The sequence below is a fragment of the Somniosus microcephalus genome, chromosome 5, assembly GCF_052327205.1.
Source record: "Somniosus microcephalus isolate GS21.2 chromosome 5, FLI_Smic_1.0, whole genome shotgun sequence".
NCBI lineage: Eukaryota > Metazoa > Chordata > Chondrichthyes > Squaliformes > Somniosidae > Somniosus > Somniosus microcephalus.
In genome coordinates this window covers 194,593,538-194,616,128 of record NC_140991.1, presented here as the reverse complement: position 1 = coordinate 194,616,128, position 22,591 = coordinate 194,593,538, and the positions used below count along the sequence as shown (strand labels likewise).

The following is a 22,591-nucleotide window of genomic DNA, read 5'->3' as shown; positions in this document are numbered from 1 at the left end:
TCTTTCCATCCCTGACCCTCTCTCTGTCCGTCCCCCTCTCTCTCCCTGCCCCTCTCTCTCCCTGCCCCCTCTCTCTCTCCCCCCCCTCTCTCCCTGCCCATGTATGTCCCCACTCTCTCTCTCTCCCCCTCTCTCTACCTCTCCCCCTCTGATCTCCCTCCCTCCCTCCCTCCCCCCTTTTGGCACCTGGGGAAGGGCTTTGAAAATTGAGCCAGGCTGCGGTGGCCGTGCGGGGCCTAGCGGTTGAGGCCCGGCCGGGCTCTAGGGCTGAGACGGACCCCAGCTGATTACCCGGTGCGGCCGGCTGCTGTGCCGTGGGTAGAGCGGTTTATGGACGGCCGCTGACGCTCCCCCGCCCGCTCTGTGTCTCGGGCTGAGCGGTTGTGAGGCCCGGCCCGAGTGACTCCAACTCACCTCCCGCTCCCGGAGCCGCAATGTGGGGGTTTGTTTGGCTGGTGCTGTTGCTGTGGGGATGAAAAAAATGGCGGCGAAGTTTCAGGAGGCTGGAGGATTAGGCCCACCCACAGAGGGCGGATTGGTCAACCATCAGGTCACTGAACTGTAGGATTGGTCAACTATCACGTCACTCAACGCTAATGAGCGGTAGGATTGGTCAACCGCTAATGAGAGGATTTTTGGACGTTTTTTGTATCGTGTCCAAACAATTTTCGTCTGACCAAAAAGTAAATATGCGTATTAGACTCCCCTAATGATAAGCTTTCTTTTGATATAACATGCGTGTAGGTACGCTCTATAACTTTTGAGTGTATAGCGGACAGACAGACAGACAGACAAACCAACAGCTTAGGTCTGATCTTACTCATAACAGCACAGTGGGGAAAAGCATGGCATTAGGACCCCTCGCCTGGGTCTTCAAAACAATAGTAGTCCTTACAGATGCCTGCAGGCCAATGACAACTCAGCATGTGATCACATGTGAATATAATAGGTATTCCTTACAGATGCCTGCGGGCCAATGATAATTCAATATGCAAATGTTACATCCCCTTTCTTTTAAAAGAAAAATGTTATGCATTACTTTTAAACCTTTCTTCTACATAATGTTCTCGGTAGCATAAACATATAAATAAACTCAGCATTTAACTAGCACTGAAAACATCTCAATGTTTCAATAACGATGTACAATTTCTTTTAGGGCAGCGATCCGCCTGCAACCTTTGACAGTTCACAAGTCAAGGATAACTCTAGGCTTGACCTCTCGTCCCGACCTTGTGTGGTATGAAACTGAGCATGCTCCTGAATTGGTCAACAATTCAGGTTCAGGTTTAGGTTCAGGTAAGTATGATGTGTTTTGTGTATTGCTCTGTTCATCACACTCTGTTGAACTGATCCTCTCGTCGGAATGATGTTGTTGTTCCTTGGTGTTCAGGAGGTGCCTGCGGTTGTGGCGGTACACCTGTCCTTCTGGGGTGCAGACGTGATACGATCGCTCAGTGTCAGCTGGCTGGAAGACGACTGCTGGCTTCCAGTAGTTATGCTCCTGGATTCTGATGGATTCTCCAATTTGCAGCGGTGGCAGTAGTCTAGCTGACCTGTCATAGCATCTCTTTTGGTGTTGCTGTCTCTGTACACGTTTTGCATGCACTTGCTTGCAGCTGATGACCTCTGGCTGCAGCTGCTGGTTGGTGCTTGGAAGGATTGAGCGAAGTCTGCGGCTCATCAACAGCTGTGCTGGTGACTTGAAGTTGTCAACCGGAGTGTTGCGGTGTTCAAGGAGACTGATGCAGGGGTCTCTTTTGTCTGCTTTGGCTTTTTCCATGAGTGTTTTTGCAATCTGGACAGTTTTTTCAGCAAGGCCATTACTTTGAGGGTAATGTGGGCTTGATGTGACATGTGTGAAATCCCATGCCTTGGCAAACGACTCAAACTCTTTTGATTTGTATTGGGGGCCATTGTCTGAGACTAAAGTCTCTACAATGCCATGCCTGGCAAAGGCTGCCTTTAGCTTGTGGATCACAGCTGCAGATGTGGTGCTGTGAAGCTTGTCCAGTTCAAAAAATCTGCTGTAGTAATCAACAGTCACTATGTAGTCCTCGTTGTTCCATGTGAACAGATCCATTGCCGCGACCTGCCAGGGCCTGTCTGGGATACAGTTAGGTATCATGGGCTCTTTGACATTTGATGGGCAGCGTTCTAGACAAATGGAACATTTTCTGACAACGTCCTCAATGTGTTTGCACATTCCAGGCCAAAACATAATGTCACGTGCTCTTTGTTTGCATTTTTCCATGCCCATATGTCCAGCATGAATTTTTGTCAACAGCTCTTCTCTGAGACTGGTAGGAATGATGATTTTCTCCCCTTTGAAGATGATTCTGTTGATTTGTGACAGTTCGTCTCTGTGGTTCCAGAATTCAGATATGCTCTGAGGGCATTTCCTCCTTTCCTCAGGCCATCCTTCATGTATGACTTTGCTCAGCAGTGTGAGTTGTGCATCTTTCTCTGTTCCTGTTCGGATTTCCTTCAGTTTTGAGTCACTCACAGGTAAGCTGTTGTACACCATGTGCACCTGCGCATCCATGCCTTCACTAAGGCTGCTGTCCTGGTAGCTAAGAGACTTTCTGGAGAGCGTGTCTGCGACAAGAATGTCTTTGCCTGGATGGGGAATGATTGTGAAGTCATACTTCTGTAGCTGAAGGATTGTTCTCTGTAGCCTTGATGGGGCTGCGGCTAGTGGTTTCCTCATGATTGACTCGAGGGGCTTGTGGTCGGATTCCACAATGACTTGTCGGCCACAGACGTACTGGTGGAAATGCTTACATCCAAACAGAATTGCATACAGCTCTTTCTCGATTTGAGCATAGTTGAATTCACTGTCTGTGAGAGATCTGGATGCGTAGCCGATGGGCTTTCCTTCTTGAAGTAATACTGTGCCTAGTCTGTACTTTGACGCGTCCACTTGTAGTCTGAGCTCTTTGTTGGGGTCGAAGTAGGCAAGAACTGGTCCTGGTTCTCTGGTGATTATGTCTTTTTTTTTCTGAAATGCTGTGTCATGTTGTTTGTCCCACAGGAACTCATTGGATTGTTTGAGCAACTGACGCATGGGTGCGTTGATTTCGGAGAGACTCGGGGCAAACTTAGCTAAGTAGTTAACCATGCCTAGTACTGTCTCTAGCTCTGCGCGGTTCTTCGGCGGCTCCATCTTCTTGATGGCGGAGATTTTCTCTGGATCCGGCTTAATGCCATCAGTTGAGAGGTGATGCCCGAAATAACTGATCTCGGTGGATCCGATTATGCTTTTCTCGGGGTTGAGCCAGATACCTTTCTCCCGTGATCTTTGTAGCATCACACGGAGGTTCCTGTCATGTTCCTCTCTATTCCTGCCATAGATGAGGATGTCATCTACGATTGCGACTACTCCATCGAGGCCTTCATAGGTTTCATCGATCTTCCGCTGGAATTCATCCTGAGCTGAGATAAGACCAAATGGTAAACGCAGAAATCGGTAGCGTCCAAAGGGTGTGTTGAACGTTGTTAGCTTAGATGACTCTTCCGTGAGCTTGATTGTCCAGTATCCTGATTGTGCATCCATTACACTGAAGTAACGTGCTCCCACTAGCTTGGGTGTGATGTCATCTAGCATTGGTAGAGGGTAGTGAGGGCGTTTGATAGCCTTGTTCAAATCTCTGGGGTCGAGACAGACTCTGAGCTTGCCTGTACGTGGTTTCTCAACCACTACTAACGCGTTGACCCACTCTGTCGGTTCTGTTTCCCGGACGATGATTTCTGTATTCTCCATGCACTGCAGCTCCTCCTTCAGGCAACTACATAGAGCAAGGGGTATCCTTCTCAGTGGGCAAACCACAGGGGTTGCTGCTGGGTCAAGGTGAATAGTGCATTCACCTGGGAATAGTCCGATTCCTTTGAAAATGTCAGCAAACTCCTCCATGACTGTCTGCTTCTCAACTGGTGCTGTCAATGATAGCACTAGCTTGACAAGGTCCATGTCTAAACATGCCTTTAGACCTAGCACTAGAGGTGCTCGAGTGTCAACAATGTAAAAGCCCAACATCATGTTGCTTTCTTTGTACTTGCATTTCATCACGCATGTGCCTTTTACAATGAGCTGCTCACCCCCATAGCTGGTCAATCTGCGTGAGGTGGGCTGTAGCTCACATTCATCCTTCAAGCTGTGATACTCACTCAGAGGAATTACATTAACTTGAGCTCCAGTGTCCAGATTAAACTTAAGCTCTGTGCCCTGTTTTCCTATCTCAATATCTGCAAAGGCTTGCTCAGCCTCTGAAATCTGTTTTGTCTGTGTCACAGAATCAATAAACAGTTCCTCTGCATTTGGCTCTCTATCTGGCATTTGGCTGTCACTCACTGTGTGTACTGCCACTCCAAAAACAGTCCTGCAAACTTTAGCAAAGTCGTTCCATTTACCACATTGCCGTCCTTTGGCAGGGCATTGCTCCTTTTCCCCATGCACCTTGTTTCCACAATATCCACAGTTATTGAAGCGTTTTATGTCTGTGTCGCTCATTTTTAGAACTCTCTCTGTTCTTTCTGTTCTGAAACACGCTCTCTGGGTGGTGTTCTTTGGTGTGTATCTATTAACTGCGTGCACTGTCTGTTCTCGCGAGCTGCTCGTGGCGCCGGTTATGGTTTTCAACTGTGCTTGGGCTATCTCGTGCGATCTAGCTATGTCTATAGCTTTGTCCAGCGTTAGCCCGGACCCAACATTCAAAAGTTTCTCTCTCACATTAGCTGAATGTATTCCAAACACGATGCGGTCTCTGACCATCTCATCTTTATCTGCATATTCACAGTCTTTTACCAGCAGTTTTAACTCAGTCACGAACTGTTCAAATGACTCACTAGCTCCTTGTACTTTCTCCTGAAACTTGTACCTAGTGAATATCGTATTTGTCTTGTGCATCACATATGATTCAAAATGGTCAAAATAACTTTTCAGTACCTTTGCTTCATCCGCGGTGAGAGACCAAGTGTTAAAAATGTCTCTCCCTTTTTCTCCGATCCACAGGAGTAGGTAGCTGCATCTTTCTTCCTCCCCTTTGCTTTTCAACGGACCCAAGAACATCAACTCCACGTGTTGCTTGAACTTGCGCCATTCTCTATGTAAGTTCAAAGATTCCCAATTCATTCAAGGCAAGGGAGCTCCAACGATGCCCATTTTCAATCCCTGTTCTGACACCATGTCTTGTTTTGCACACTTTGTACAAAAATAATAACTTGCAGGACAACGGAGTATCACAGTTTAGGTCTGATCTTACTCATAACAGCACTGTGGGGAAAAGCATGGCATTAGGACCCCTAGCCTGGGTTTTCCAAACAATAGTAGTCCTTATAGATGCCTGCAGGCCAATGACAACTCAGCATGTGATCACGTGAATATAATAAGTATTCCTTACAGATGCCTGCGGGCCAATGATAATTCAATATGCAAATGTTACACTCATAATTTATTCATGAAACCAAAAGGAGTATAGGGGTTGGAGAAGAGAATCACCCATGCGCTCTGAGGTTGTTGCAGTGTAAGGAGCATTTAGACTGTTGTACCGGAGTTGTGTGCTGTTAATGATGACACTGGTTGCAAAAAGATAGGAAATATTCAAAAGCAAAATACTGTGGATGCTGGAAATCTGAAATAAAAACAGAAAATGCTGGAAATACTCAGCAGGTCAGGCAGCATCTGTAGAGAGAGAGAAACAGAGTTAACGTTTCAGGTCGATGACCCGTCCTCAGAAAATATTCCATTGCTTGGCCAACACGCAACTACTTCAGTGAATGTAGTCACAAAAATGTATTTTTCTGTCAAAAAAGGTAAGCATAGAATATTATCACGTCAAAACATGCTGGAAACGGTGAAGTAAAAGAATATGGTGTTTCTTGCAACAGTATAATAAAATACTGCTCAACATTTCCAAAAAAAATAGAAAGGGTCTTTTTCCGACTCCACATTCCCAGTAGGGGGTCTGGCCCGCTGGGAGCGCCTATCGGAAATGCAGGTGAGTCCCTCATCCTGTAGCGGCTCTGCGGCCACGCGCTCGGGATCGGGATCTCTCTTGTGGCGGCTCTCTGCTGCTCCCCCTGGTGGTGCGCCCGGGACTGGGCCCTGCTCACTTTCCCTGGGCTCAAGGTCGCTTTCTTCCTTTGCTGGGCCAATTCAGGACAGCGCTGTCATGGAACGGGAATCCAGATCATTGCACGCTGTTTAGCGGTAAACCGTTTCCTTCCTCCCGTAGTTTTAGGGTGATGGAAAAAATGCAGAATAGATTTTTTACGAGAGGAAAGAAAAATCCGGAGGCGTGTCATTTCGCAAATGTTTGTGAATTTTGATGCGGGGAGGAGCCACTTAAAACTCAACTTTAACCAAAACGTGCCTGGCAGGTAATTGGTTTCGAAAGCCCGGGGCTGATTGACATGCAGTGATTTTGCTCCCTGTGGCCCTGAGATGTGCTGGGGGTCTAATAGCTGCACTGGTCAGCTGCCGGGCTGGGTTGGTGAGCGAGGGGAGAGTCAAATCTGTAAATGGCTGCCTGGTATTGCGTCAGTGTTGAAGTGGGGGCTTGTCACTTTAAAAAAATAGCATATCGGGTGCAAGTTACTGGCAGAGAACTTGTTTGAGGAGGAGAAGTAGTGAAAGGCGAGCTCTCAGCCCACGCGAACGGCACTGGGGCGGGAGCTGCGCTTGCGAGCTGGGTCGCCACCGGCCGCCGTACTGGCTGTGTTTGGTTACATTAGGTTCGCTGCCAGATTGTTACACTGGGCTCGGGTTCCACAGCTCAGCCCGGCCCAGCCCCCACAGCTCACTCAGCCTGGCTCAGCTCAGCACAGCACAGCCCAGCCCCGACTGCTCACTGAACTCGGCTCGGCCCAGCCCGGCTCAACTCAGCTCATCCCAGCAGCTCAATCAGCCCAGCCCAACTGTTTGATTGCTGAAATGCTGTCAGCTCTCTCCTACTCAAAAAGAAAAGCCCTCACAAATCAACCCAGGATCGTCGCTGGGTGTTGGGGAATTTGAGAGATGGATTTCTTCGGAAAATCCTGATGTTATCTGCTCCATGTAAGTACCTTGTGTGAAAATGACACGTCGCCGGTGGCAGCCGCCGACGTTTTGGGAATATCCTACAACTAGTCTGTGTGTGTGTGGACGTACAGTTTGTGAAATGGCAAGTTTATGGAAACATTTCCGACTGCAACATTGGAGGAGAAACGCGCCTATGGAAGGGTTTGATTTTTAACGTTGTCACTGCAATTTACAACATTTGGACATTTCCAGGTGCTTCGGCAGAGAACTTAACAGATGGGCGAGTTGGCGCGCTCACTTTCTTTGCCTCCGTTTAGTTTTTGGTGGGTTGAAAGCTCCTCTTCCTGAGGGAGAGACTGCACCCAGTGCAGGGCTGGCATTCTCGCTACATTCTTTCAGCTCAACTGAGACTGGGTTCTGCTCGTTTTTTTCAATACTGGCGTGATGACTGACGCTTATTTCACGTGTATTAAGTAGATATAGGCAGTTTTTACGCGTGTTCTGTGGTTTGGATTAGTATGCGGAAAGGTAGAGAAACGAAGCAAATATCCGCCAGAAGAAAGCGGCCACAGGCCAAATAAATGCATCATATTTTGCGGGAGTACATTTCGTCGAGACTGATCGGACTAGAGGTCCTTTGAACTTAGTCCCTTCGCAAATGAGTATTTGGTATTTTCAGTATTTTTGTTTTTCTTGTTGAGTACTATTATTAATTGTTGACTTAGATGGTTTGCCAAAATAAACGATAATTGTTTGCCTTGGCTCAGTGGTAACACTCACGCCTCTGATTTAGAAGGTTGAGGGTTTAAGTCCTACTCCAGAGATTTGAGCACAAAATCTAGGCTGACACTTCAGTGCAGTACTGAGGCAGTGCGGCCCCAACAGTTTTCGGCTGAGATGTTGAATTTCTCAAGTGGGCATAAAAGATACCATGGCACCACTCGAAAAAGAGCAGGGAAGTTCTCTGTACTGGTCGAGATTTATATCTCGACCAACGCCACTAAAACAGATTGGCCTGGATTTTGACGTAGAAATAATGGTGAAGATATCAGTGCTCACCGTTATTAACGAGTAAATCTGACAGCAACTTCCGGCGGCCGCTCATGTGCAGTTAAACATGGAAATCAGGAAGTTGCTCTCCGTGTTGCCTTGCTCCTCCACAAGCTTTGCTACACTTGTACCTTGCTGAGAGATTAGCGTTCACATACATGGAAGGGTGTGAATTTGTGGTACTTGCCCACTAGATACCCACTAAACACTCCAGAAAATGTTAGGGCTTGTCCATTCAAGTGTAAATGAATTTTTAACAGCATGATAAGTCTTAATTACTGCCAAACAATGTTTTTGGCACTGAAAATTTACTTTAAAAAGTGTGGAGTCTCATTCCTTCAGATTTTAATTATTGTTAATTCAAAAATTTTAAAATTTTTCTTTCTGTCTTCTGTCCTGTCTTTTCCAAATTTAATTTTTTTGGTTTATAGTTTCTAGCGTCTTTGTTGTGTAGCGGGGATTGCTCGTAAACAAGGGCCCTTGAGTATATCATTTAATTGTAGTGTAATTGGTGGGATTGATTTGATTTAATTTGAATTAATTAAAGGGTAAGTCATGGCAGTGCAGCTCGGCGCCGTGGTATGCTCCTCCTGCACTCCTGCACTATGTGGGAAATCAGGGACACTTCCTGTGTCCCTGACGACCATGTGTGTGGGAAGTGTATCCAGCTGCAGCTACTGGCAGACCGCATTGCAACGCTGGAGCTGCAAATGGATACATACTGGAGCATTCGCGATGCTAAGGACGTCGTGAATAGCATGTTTTAATGAGTTGGACACACCGCAGGTAAAGGCTGCACAGTCAGGAAGGGAATGGGTGACCACCAGGCAGAGTAGTAGGCACAGGCAGGTAGTGCAGGGGTCCCCTGTGGCCATCCCCCTCTCAAACAGATATACCGCTTTGGATATTGTTGAAGGAGATGGCTTATTGGGGAAAGACAGCAGCAGCAGCCAATTTCCTGGCACCGTGGGTGGTTCTGCAGAACGGGAGGAAAAAGAGTGGGAGAGCTATAGTAATAGGAGATTCTATTGTGAGGGGAATAGATAGGCATTTCTGCGGCTGCAAACGAGACTCCAGGATGGTATGTTGCCTCCCTGGTGCAAGGGTCAAGGATGTCTCGGAGCGGCTGCAGAGCATTTTGGAAGGGGAGGGTGAACAGCCAGTTGTCGTGGCATATAGGTACCAACAATATAGGTAAAAACCGGGATGAGGTCCTAAAAGCTGAATACAGGGAGTTAGGAGGTAAATTAAAAAAATTGGACCTCAAAGGGAGTAATCTCAGGATTGCTACCAGTACAACGTGCTAGTCAAAGTAGAAATAGAAGAATATTTCAGGTGAATACGTGGCTAGAGGAATGGTACAAGGAGGAGGGATTCAAATTCCTGGGACGTTGGAACTGGTTCTGGGAGAGGTGGGACCAGTACAAACTGGACGGTTTGCACCTGGGCAGGACCGGGACCGATGTCCTAGGGGGAGTGTTTGCTCGTGCTGTGGGGGAGGGTTTAAACTAAAATGGTAGGGGGTTGGGAACCTGTGCAGGGAAACAAGGATAGAAGCAAAAGACAGGAAGGAGAAAAGCAAAACTGGCAGAGAAATCAAGGGTTTAAATCAAACATGGCCACAGTAAATAATAATTCTAAAAGGACTAAGAGTGCTAAAAAAGCAAGCCTGAAGGCTTTGTGACTTAATGCGAGGAGCATTCGTAATAAGGTGAATGAATTAGCTGCGCAAATAGATGTAAACAGATATGATATAATTGGGATTACGGAAACATGGCTCCAGGGTGACCAAGGCTGGGAACTGAACATCCAGGGGTATTCAATATTCAGAAATGACAGGCAAAAAGAAAAAGGAGGTGGAGTAGCATTGCTGGTTAAAGAGGAGATTAACACAATTGTAAAGAAGGATATTAGTTCTGATGATGTGGAATCTGTATGGGTAGAGCTGAGAAATACCAAGGGGCAGAAAACGTTAGTGGGAGTTGTATACAGACCCCCCCAAACAGTAATGCAGAGGTTGGGGATGCCATTAAATGGGAAATTAGAGACACGTGCAATAAGGGCACAGCCGTTATCATGGGTGACTTTAATCTACATATAGATTGGGCTAACCAAATTAGTAACAATACTGTGGAGGAGGAATTCCTGGAGTGTATACGGGATGGTTTCCTGGACCAATATGTCGAGGAGCCAACTAGAGATCAGGCCATCTTAGACTGGGTATTATGTAATGAGAAAGGAATAATTAGCAATTTTGTTGTGCGAGGCCCCTTGGAGCGGAGCGATCATAATATGATAGAATTCTTCATTAAGATGGAGAGTGAAGTATTTGACTCGGAGACTAGGGTCCTAAATTTAAATAAATGAAACTACGATGGTATGAGGCGCGAGTTTGGTAGGATTGATTGGGGGATGTTACTCAAAGGGTTGACGGTGGATAGGCAATGGCAAACATTTAAAGATCGCATGGATGAACTACAGAATTTGTTTATCCCTGTTTGGCATAAAAATAAAACAAAAAAGGTGACTCAACCGTGGCTAACAAGGGAAATTAGGGCTAGCATAAGATCCAAGGAGAGGACATATAAATTGGCCAGAAAAAGCAGTAAACCTGAGGATTGGGAGCAGTTTAGGATTCAGCAAAAGAGGACAAAGGGATTAATTAAGAGGGGGAAAATAGAGTATGAGAATAAGCTTGCAGGGAACATAAAAACTGACTGTAAAAGCTTCTATAGATATGTGAAGAGAAAAAGATTGGTGAAGTCAAGCATAGGTCCCTTGCAGTCAGAATCAGGGGAATTTATAATGGGGAACAAAGAAATGGCAGACCAATTAAATACATACTTTGGTTCTGTCTTCACAAAGGAGGACACAAATAACCTCCCAGAGATGTCGGGGAACATAGGGTCTAATGAGAGGGAGGAACTGAATGAAATCAGTATTTGTAGGGAAATGGTGTTAGGGAAATTGAGAGGATTGAAGGCTGATAAATCCCCAGGGCCTGATAATCTACTTCCTAGGGTACTTAAGGAAGTGGCCCTAGAAATAGTAGATGCATTGCTGGGCATCTTCTAAAATTCTATAGACTCTGGAACAGTTCCCATGGATTGGAGGGTAGCTAATGTTACCACACTATTCAAAAAAGGTGGTCGAGAGAAAACGGGGAATTATAGACCGGTAAGCCTGACATCGGTAGTGGGGAAAATGCTAGAGTCCATTATAAAAGATGTAATTGCAGAACACTTGGAAAACAGTGACAGGATCGGACAAAGTCAACATGGATTTACAAAAGGTAATTTTTTTGAGGAAGTAAATGGTAGAATAGATAAGGGAGAACCAGTGGATGTGGTGTATTTGGACTTTCAGAAGGCTTTCGATAAGGTCCCGCATAAGTGATTAGCGTGTAAAGTTAAGGCACATGGTATTGGGGGCAAGGTACTGACTTGGATAGAGAACTGGTTGGCAGACAGGAAGCAGAGTTGGAATAAACGGCTCTTTTTCCAAGTTGCAGGCAGTGACTAGTGGGGTACTGCAGGGATTGGTCCTAGGACCCCAGCTATTCACAATATATATTAATGATCTAGACGAGGGAACTAGGTGTAATATCTCCAAGTTTGCAGACGAGACAAAGCTGGGTGGGCGTGTGTGCTGTGAGGAGGATGCCGAGAAACTCCAGTATGATTTGGGCAGATGCATGGCAGATGCAGTATAATATAGATAAATGCGAGGTTATCCACTTTGGTGGCAAAAACAGGAAGGCAGATTATTAGCGGAACGGCAATAGATTGGGAGAAGGGGAAGTGCAACGAGACCTGGGTGTCTTTGTGCACCAGTTGCTGAAGGTAAGCATGCAGGTGCAGCAGGTGGTTAAGAAGGCAAATGGTATGTTGGCCTTCGTAGCGAGAGGGTTCGAGTAAAAGAACAAGGATGTCTTGCTGCAGTTGTACAGGGCCTTGGTGAGATCACACCTTGAGTATTGTGTGCAGTTTTGGTCGCCTTATCTGAGGAAGGATGTTCTTGCCATGGAGGGAGTGCAGCGAAGATTCACCAGACTGATACCTGGGATGGCAGGAATGACGTATGAGGAGAGATTGTGTCGATTGGGCTTATACTCGCTGGAGTTTAGAAGAATGAGAGGGGATCTCATTGAAACTTTTAAAATTCTAACAGGACTAGACAGACTAGATGCAGGACCGATGGTCCAGAACCAGGGGTTGCAGTCTAAGGATAAGGGGTAAGCCATTTAGGACCGAGATGAGGAGGAATTTCTTCACCCAGAGAGTGGTGAACCTGTGGAATTCTCTACCACAGAAGGCAGTTGAGGCCAATTCATTAAATATATTCAAGAAGGAGTTAGATATATTTCTTAAGGCTAAAGGGATCAAGGGATATGGGGAGAAGGCAGGGACAGGGTACTGAGTTTGGATGATCAGCCATGATCGCATTGAATGGTGGAGCAGGCTCGAGGGGCCGAATGGCCTACTCCTGCTCCTATCTTCTATGTTTCTATGTATCTCTCTCTTAATGCCATTTCCCCTCTCTCTTTATTTCGCTTTCTATAAATGATTTGGCACGGAATTAAATATTCGAACTTGCACTTCCTGGTTCAGACGCTGCATGCCTCAGTAAAGATTCTTCAATCTGATTGGTTAGTTAAGGAGATGCACAAGTCCCAGATCCCCTGTAGAGGGCGCTGCGCTGTTTTGGCTCTTGAATGCCCACAAGTCGCAGTGCAAAAGCCCACAGAAAGTCTGTGGGTGAGTAATGAACGCTGATCGCCATTCATTTGCTGCTGACTGCAAAATCTGGGCCAATATTTGATCATTTATCTTATTGCTGTTTGTGACTTTGCTGTGAGCAATTTGGCTACCTCATTACAACATGACTACATTGGCTGTAAAGTGCTTTTAGGATGTCCTGAGGTCGTGAAAGGTGCTATATAAAAGCAAGTTTTTTTTGTTATATCATTCAGCGTTCTATTTTTAGTCGTTAATCTAAGTGTGTGTTATACATTAAATAATTACTTCGGACAGTGAATTCTAACTGCTTCCAGAGATAAGAGAGAGCTCCATACAAAGCTGGATCTCGGATAAACTAAAGACTACAGTTTTGGTTTTGAAAGCAGTTTTCTCCTTTTTGATATTCTCTCCCGTACCATACTAATGGCATTGGTACAAGTAAAGTACTGCACCAGAGTCAACTATTCCAATGCTCTCCTGGTCGGCCTCCCATCCGCCACACTCTGTAAACTCCAGCTATCCTATCTGCACTAAGTCCCACTCCATCCGCCACACTCTAAACTTCAGCTATCCTATCTGCACCAAGTCCCACTCAACTATCACCATTGCCTTTACTTACCTACATCAGCTCCCAGTCCCTTGATGCTTCCAATTTAACATTTTCATCTTTGTGTTTAAATCCCTTCATGCCATCCTCACTCCCTAGCTCTGTAACCTATCTAGCCCAACACCGCCCACCACCACCTGCATTCTCCATGCCTCTTATGCATTCCTCCTCCCCTTCACACCAATGTTGGCCACTGTGCCACCTCTGTCCCACACACTGACATTCACTCCATAAAGCTCACCTTTTTGGTCTCCTTTGTCTTGCCATCCATTTTTGTCAGATTGCACCTATGAAATGCCATGGGATATTTTTCTATGTTGAAGGTGTGCGATATATATATATTGGCAACAGAAGCTGCTGTAAAGCAAAGCTTCTTGAATAACGACATATGACTGCCTATATTGTGTCATGTTTTTATTTGTATAATCTCTTGTGCTTGTCCCAATATGCTTTACTGTTATGTGATAATTGATCACCTCACAATGACTCCCACCACCAGTGGCAGGCCTGTAACCTTTGGTAGTTTACCCTAGAGTACAGCTTACAATAACAGACACAACCCAAGTTTGGATGGAAGTCATACTGCTGGCCATTTATCAGAGTTCAAGTGGGCATGTGTAAACTACAATTATTTTGTTTATGCCACATTATTCTAGTGACAACACTGGGGAAAAAGTCTGAAACAAATGTAGACTGCTCTCTGCCCTCTTCCCAAATTCTCTCTCTTTCTCTTAAGCTAGTGATGCTGCCACCCTATAGGTGCTGGCAGCTGTCCACTACCTTATCCAAGTGGCTTTCTTTTTTAAAGTATCATTTTGTTTTTTATTTTCTGAGTGCAGTCAGAGATTTTATATCATAATTTTCATGCTTCATGTGTGGACGATCAGGAGCAGAAATTCTGGATGATAGCCTTTCCTCACTGGGGCACTGGATCCAGTAGTACTGCCCCACTACTGCCTGGCTGAAAACTAACTCAGGACAGACCAAGCTTAGGCTTTTTTGCTGTGTATGGCTCAAAGCCGCAACACATGGTGCACTTGCTCACTGACCCATCACAGGAGATGTGGTGTCATTTTGTTACTTTTGAAGGTCATTGTTGTATCCCATGTTGAGCATAACTAGATTGATAGTGCTCTAGTCCGGAGATCTGTGGTGTTGAAAATGTAGAGCTATAATTATAGGACCCATTATTGGCACTCGGGCGTTTTGGAAAATTTGGTTAAAGTTGAGTGCAATGAGGAGAAAGGGGGAGAAATTGAGCACCCTAAAATTAAAAAAACCACAAGTACTTCTTTTACCAGGGTGGCTGCCTCTGAATATTAGAAAAGAAAGACTTGCATTTATATAGCGCTTTTCACAACCTCCGGACGTCCCAAAGCGTTTTACAGCCAATGAGGTACTTTTGAAATGTAGTCACTGCTGTAATGTAGGAAATGTGGCCACCAAATTGTGCACAGCAATCTCCCACAAACATCAATGTGATAATGACCAGATAATCTGTTTTAGTGATGTTGATTGAGGGATAAATATTGGGTAGGACACTGGGGATAACTCCCCTGCTCCTCTTCGAAATAGTGCCATGGGATCTTTTATGGCCACCTGCGAGAGCAGACGGGATGTTTGTTTAACACCTCCTCTGAAAGACAGCACCTCTAACAGTGCAGCATCCGCTCCCTCAGTACTGCACTGGAGTGTCAGCCTAAATTTGTGAGCCCTAAGACTGAGAGCAAAGCAAATCTACTGCATGCATTTGGCTTTCATCAGAACGGCAGGGAAAATGCACAGCAGCTGTGGGGAATCGGGTGGTATTTGGAGGCACATACACTAGCATGGGATACCTGTAAACCACTGGTGTAAATCCAATAAGGTGTGATATATTCCAAGGTAGTCTCCCTGGGAATCTATTTAAGATGCTTGACTTGTGCATTTTAAGCAATCCTTTATTAATTCACTGGGGGAAAAAATTTAAAATTAATTTATTTTGCTGTATCATTGAGAGAAATCTCATCTTTTGGTTGAACAAACACAACATGCTTACGAGTTTTAAAAACAGTCATTTTTGAACGTCAAAGCCACTTAAATAAAACCAACTAAACATAATTTTTTCAATTAATGAGTGAGACTTCCTTACAGTGGCAGATATAAGGCAGCATAAACAGTAAGTTCAGAAATATTTCTGTTCATGCTGAACTCAAAAAATCAGTTGCTTTGATTTTTTTTAAAAAGAGCCTGTTAAAATAAAATAGGTGCAAAGTCTTCAACCATTGTATCTTTGAATGGATGAGGGTATCAAAAATCATTACTTTTTTGTGTATGTAGCATTGTGTAGGATTTTCACACAAGTCTAAGTTATTACAAAAGTCTGATCAGTTGGAAGGAATGTCAGAGTAGGCAAGGCAACAGGTGGTTCTCAGATTTTCTTTTCACTGGAATAATCTGACATTTAGTCTGCTTTGCCTAAGTGAGAGGGTATTTACCTGGAGGTCATGTTGTAGTGAAACTTCAGTGCTGTTAGCAATAATATTTTTGTTTTTTGGAATGCCTTCACTTAATTTTGGTCAAAAAATATTTTTATTGTTGTGGTAAAGTACGTTCATGGCAGTCATTAAAGTAGCTCCAATATTAAAAAAAAAAAAAAACATTTCTAAACACCATGGCCTAGAAATTCATTAAGGCGCTGCCAGCTTTGCGCCCAGTTAACGCCTAGAGTGATTTTGCGCCAGAAATGAGTTTGCGCAGATATTCAGCGCAGCGGTATTGGCGGCGGTAGCCGTTAGCGCTGCGCCGGCACCGATGACGTCATCGGTGTGCGCAGTGCCCCGGTTCCGCCCCGAAACCGGCCCGATCCCCATATTTAGTTGCGGCCGCCTCCTCCGAAGCGGCCGCAAACAGCGACCAGAAAACGGGGCCGTCCTGCTGCCTTAGTGGGGCGCTTTAAAGCGGAAGGTGCGGCCGGCCGCTTTTTCGGCGGCCGCCTGCCCGCACCTCCTTCCCCGGCCTCCTCCACCCCCACCCCCACACCCCCGCGGCATTGCCAGCTGCTTTCCGCGAGCCTGGCACTTCTCCGTGGTGCCGGGCTCATTTGCCGGCACTATCCAGCGGCGATCTCCCCGTTGCAGGCAGCTCCCCCTTAAGAGAAGGAGGAGGCCTGCAGTACTGCAGCCTGCCGCTCCGCAGCGGCGCCAAGAGCGCTGATATTCAGTGTCAGCGCCCCAAGCGGAGGCGGGCACACCCTGGTATAGCGCCCGGTTCCGAATTGGGGCGCTAACAATGAATATCTGATGATCGCTATAGGCTTCCCGCCCAGCGCTAACTTTTGGGCGCTAGCCAGCTGGCGGAGCCATAGTGAATTTCTAGGCCCATGTATGTGTGGTTCTTCGGTGTTGGAGAGCTGAACTTCATTCGCAAAATGAAGACTCAAAATTGTAAGCCAGCTTCCTTTCTGAAAGCTTTTCAGGATGCTGTCCTTTTATTTCTGTGACTTGTGTTCAAATCTAGCCTTTAAACAAAAGCATTCTGAACCTAGACCATGCACCAGTAGATTAACTAGCACTACATAGGAACAGGAGTAGGTCATTCAGCCCCTTGATCATGTTCTGCCATTAAATGAGATCATGGCTGATCTGAACCCTAACTCCATCTACCTGCCTTGGCTCCACATCCCTTAATACCCTTGGCTAGCAAATATCTGTCTATTTCACATTTTAAAATTATTAATTGACTAGCATCTGCTTTTTGTGGAAGAGAGTTCCACACTTCTACCACCCTTTGTGTGAAGAAGTGTTTCCTAACTTCCCTTCTGAATGGCCTGGCTCTGATTTTAAGGTTATGTCCCCTTGTCCTAGACTCTCCCACCTGTCATAGAATCGTAGAATGGTTACAGCACGGAAGAAGGCCATTCAGTCCGTCGAGCCCGTGCCGACTCTCGGCTAGTCCCACTCCCCTGCCCTTTCCCTGTAGCCCTGCAAATCTTTTTCCTTCAGATACTTATTCAACTCCCTTTTGAAAGATAAGATTGAGTCTGCCTCCACTACCCTATCAGGCAGTGCATTCTAGATCTTAACCACTTGCTGCGTAAAAAAGTTTTTTCTTGCGTCGCCTTTGGTTCTTTTGCCAATCACCTTAAATCTGTGTCCTCTGGTTCTCGACCCTTCTGCCAATGGGAACAACTTCTCTGTATCTACTCTGTCCAGACCACTCATGATTTTGAACACCTCTATCAAATCTCCTCAATCTTCTCTGCTCCAAGGAGAACAACCCCAGCTCCTCCAGTCTATCAACATAACAGAAGTCTCTCATTCCTGGAATCATTCTCGTAAATCTTTTCTGCACCTTCTGAGGCCTTCACATTCTTCCTAAAGTGTGGTGACCAGAATTGGACACAGTACTCCAGTTGGGGCCGAACCAGTGTTTTATACAGGTTCATCATCATTTCCACACTTTTGTACTCTATATCTCTTTTTAACTGCTTTCTCAACCTGCCCTGCCACCTTCAATGATTTGTGCACACATACCCCTAGGTCTCTCCGTTCGTGCACCCCTTTAGGATTGTACTATTTAGTTTATATATCCTCTCCTCATTCTTTCTACCAAAATATATCACTGCACTTTTCTGTGTTAAATTTCATCTGCCACGTATCCACCCATTTTACCAGCCTGTCTGTCTCCCTGAAGTCGATCACTCTCCTCCTCACTGTTCACTCTACTTCCAAGTTTTGTGCCATCTGCAGATTTCGAAATTGTGCCCTATACACCCACGTTCAAGTCATTAATATATCAAGAAAAGCAGTGGTCCTAGAACCGACCCCTGGGGAACACCACTGTATACCTTCCTCTTGTCTGATAAACAACCGTTCACCACTACTCTCTGTTTCCTGTCACTTAGCCAATTTCGTATCCATGCTGCCACTGTCCCTTTTATTCCATGGGCTTCAACTTTGCTGGCAAGCCTATTATGTGGCACTTTGTCAAACGCATTTTGGAAATCCATGTACACTACATCAACTGCATTACCCTCATCAACTCTCTGTTACCTCATCAAAAAACTCGATCAAGTTGGTTGAACATAATTTTATTTTAACATCTGTTCTGGCTTTCCTTAATTAATCCCACACCTATCCAAATGACTGTTAATTTTGTCCCTGATTACTGTTTCTAAAAGCTTCCCCACTACTGAGGTTACACGGACTGGCCTGTAGTTGCTGGGTTTATCTTTATACCCTTCTTTGAACAAGGGTGTAACATTTGCAATTCTCCAGTCCTCTGGCACCACCCCGGTATCTAAGGAGGATTGGAATATTATGGCCAGTACCTTCGCAATTTCCGCCTTCAATTCCCTCAGCATCCTAGGATGCATCCCATCCGCTCCTGGTGATTTATTTACTTTAAGTACAGCCAGCCTTTTCTAATACCTCTATCAATCTTTATCCTATCAAGTATCTCCACTACCACCTCCTTCACTATGTCTGTGGCAGCATCCTCTTCCTTGGTGAAGACAGATGCAAAGTACTCATTTTGTACCTCGGCCATACCCTCTGCCTCCATGCATAGGTCTCCTTTTTGGTCCCTACTTGGCCCCACCCCTCCTCTTACTATCCTTTTACTATATATGCAAATGTGGGAAATGTTTCTCTCTATCCATTCCTTTCAGAATCCTAAAAACCTCAATCAAATCACCCCTTAACCTTATATTCCAGGGAATACAAGCCTAGCTTATGCATTTTCTCCTCATAATTTAACCCTAGGAGTCCTGGTAACATTCTGATGAATTCGCGCTGCACTCCTTCTAAGGCCAGTAAATCCTTTCTAAGGTGTGTTGCCCAGAACTGTACACCATACTCCAGATGTAGTCTAACTGGGGCTTTGTATAGCTGTAGCAAAACTTCTTCCCCTTTTATATGCTAGCCTGCTAGTTATAAAAGCTAACATTCCATTAGCCTTTTTGCTTATTTTTGTACCTGACTGCCACATTTTAGTGATCTCAAGGAACTTCAGCTCAGAGTTGTTGAGCTGGAGTCCAAGGTGCAGACATTGCAGGGGGCATCAGGGAGGGGGAAAGTTACCTGGACACTTTGATCCAGGAGGTAGTCACAGCCCTTCGGTTAGGTAGTGGTCCAGGTCTGGTTAGTGAGCGGGGACAGGAGAGGGTGACTGCAACTCAGGCAGGTAAAGAGACCCCAGGTGCAGTGTTGGAGGAGCCTCAGCCTTTGCCCTTTTCTAACAGGTACAAGGTTCTTGCTGCCTCTGTTATTGAGGGCAAAGTCTGCAGGTGGATGAGCAAACTGACCATGGTGCAGGAGGCCATTCAAGTGGGGGGAGTGAAAAGGAATGATGTAGTGGCAGGGGAAAGTGTAGCCAGGGGGATAAATACTGTTCTTTGCAGCCGCGATTGGGAGTTCCGAAGGTGCTATTGCCTGCCCAGTGCTAGGGTGAAGGATATCTCCTCATGGCTGGAGAAGAACGTGGGAGGGCGGAGGCTCCAGTTGTTGTGGTCCACGTAGGAACCAACGGCATAGGTAGGACTAGGAATGAGGTTCTGCTGAGGGACTTTGAGGAGCTAGGATTGAAATTAAAACTCAGACCCTCAAAGGTAATAATCTTTGGATTGTTGCCTGAGCTACGTGCAAATTGGTATAGGGACAAGCAGATTAGGTTAAATGCGTGGCTGAAAGAGTGGTGTGGGAGGCAGGGCTTTCGATTCATGGGGCACTGGCACCAAAACTGGGGAAAGAGGGAACTGTTCTGTTGGGACGGGTCCCTATTAATCCAGGCTGGGACCAGTGTTTTGGCAAAACGAATAACTAGGGCGGTAGATAGGGCTTTAAACTAATGAAGCGGGGGTGGGAGGATTCGGGAAAGAGTAAATTCAAAAGAACATAACATAAGAATTAGAAGCAGGAGTAGGCCATACGGCCCCTCGAACCTGCTCCGCCATTATATATCCTGGCTGATCTTCGACCTCTGCTCCACTTTCCCACCCTATCCCCATATCTCTTGATTTCCCCCAGAGTCCAAAAATCTATATCTCAGCCTTGAATATACTCAATGACTCAGCATCCACAGCCCTTTGGGGGAGAGATTTCCAAAGATTCACTACCCTCTGAGTGAAGAAATCCCTCCTCATCTCAGTCATAAATGGCTGACCCCTTACCCCGAGACTAGACTCTCCAGCCAGGGTAAACAACCTCAGCATCTACCCTGTCAATCCCCTTCAGAATCTTATGTTTCAATGAGATCACCTCTCATTCTTCTAAACTCCAGAGTATAGGCCCAATCTACTCGGTCTCTCCTCATAAGACAACCTTCTTATCGCAAGAAGCAATCGAGTGAACCTTCGTTGCATCACCTCTAAGGCAAGTATATCCTTCCTTAGATAAGGAGACCAAAACTGTGCACAGTACTCCAGGTGTGGTCTCCCCAAGACCCTGTACAATTGCAGCAAGACTTCCTTCCTCTTATACTTAAACCCCCTTGCAATAAAGGCCAACATACCATTTGCCTTCCTAATTGCTTGCTGTACCTGCATGCTAACTCTCTGATTCCTGTAAGAGGACACCATGGGGAAAGAATTTGTGGCCGTCATGAGAGTTGCCGGTGTACTCGGGTTGACAGCCATTGAAGATGGACGAAGTGGTACCAGGGAAAAATTCCCACTGGGGGCTAAAGGTTTTTAGCCCAGCGCTAACTTACCGTGTAACGCCCTCCTGGTGGCATTAGTGCAGGGATCGGAGTCTAAGAGGGAACAATTTGGTTGCTTAGTGCCTCCAGTTAGCGCCCGAGGGCGGCGATTTTAGTGCCACTCGTGGAACTGACCAGACATTTTGCGGCGGCGCTAAACGCTACTGCCATGATCTCCTGCGCCCACAGATCAAGCATCGGTCAAGCTTGCAACGTCCTAGTAGCGCCCCAGACCAGATATTGAGTCACGCCCCCTGCCTTGGCGCCTGCTGCTAGCAATGACAGGTAGAGGGGAATGTTTTCAAGTTGGGAAGGGGCTGGGGGAGCGCTATTTAAAGGCGGGCGCTTCCTATCTTGTCTGCAAAATTTTTGGTTTTAACACTGTCCAAAGGAGTTATGGCACTCAGCACCACTTTGAGGTTCCTAAGCGCTGAGCTCTTTCCCTGGGCTTATCCATTAGTGCTTCCAAAACAATTGCTTTTGAGGTCTCTCCAGGCTGAGATTCAAGGCTGCAATGAGCAGGGAGCGGCTGGCCAGCAAGATGGCCTCTCCCCTTTAAGAACTAGACGCCGCCAGTCTGTCTGGCTTCCATGGTAATTGGCATCGCCTGAGCTGAAGTAGCGTTCTGAGGTAGCACCTCACTCCTCGACATTAGTGCCTTAAGAGATGTGTGTAGTTGCCTGATTTAGCGCTCAAATCGCCTCATGGGGCGATAGAGGTGAATTTTGCAGTCGGAGGTGATAATTAGTGCCGGGCGCTAAACTTTGTGCCCAGCTGAGAATAGCGCCCCAAACGGGGCAATACCGAATTTCTCCCCCCAAGTTCCTGTCCTGAAGTGGTGTTCCATCTTCTAACTGCGATGGAAGCGAGGCTATGGTGGTCGCTAGGAACTGTGGGAAATTAAAAGGGCAATGCCTTCTGAACTAATAAAAATGAAAATGAAGTGGAAAATAGGCAGTTTTCAGCCCTTACTGCCTTTTTAAAAAAGAGAAAATTTACATTGAAAAGAAGTCCCAAATGGGAGTCTTCAGCACCTAAAGCTGAATTCCCTTCTGAACCTCAAAATATGGGGAAAGTGCCTCAGCACTAACACAGATGGCTCAGCAAGCCAGGGAAGCAGCACCCAGGGTCTTGCATGCAGCACTCCAGCTTTGTGCAGGGGGCCAACACTGGAAGAGAGGTCTTCTACCGACAGGGGCCAGGAGACCATCCAGAAAGAACAATGTGGGACCAGATCACCGAGGCTGTCACTGCCAGCAGTGTCGCCCGCACCACCTGGCTCCAGTGCCCAAAGAAGCTTCATGACCTCAAACCACTGGTCAAGGTCAGTGAATGCATCTTCAAAAGTCGTCTCCTACCAACTGCGCTACTAGCCTCACACACTGCTCAATGCACGACTCCCCCTGCCACCGCCCCCTCTCACCCTAATCACTCCCCTACCAACAATCTGTACCAATCATGAGGCACATCTCCCATTCCTAGCCTCACCTCACTCCCTTGGAG

The 22,591-nt window shown here is 46.1% G+C and overlaps 1 long non-coding RNA gene across 1 annotated transcript in view; it reads left to right on the top strand.

Annotated features, from left to right (window-relative positions):
• The first annotated feature begins 6,215 nt into the window (after nucleotides 1-6,215).
• The window catches only part of LOC147117505 (uncharacterized), a 47,024-nt gene continuing 30,648 nt past the window's right edge, over nucleotides 6,216-22,591 (top strand). Inside the window, exon 1 of the long non-coding RNA XR_015078458.1 lies at nucleotides 6,216-7,051. This is a non-coding gene — a long non-coding RNA (uncharacterized LOC147117505). The remainder of the gene's footprint in view (nucleotides 7,052-22,591) is intronic.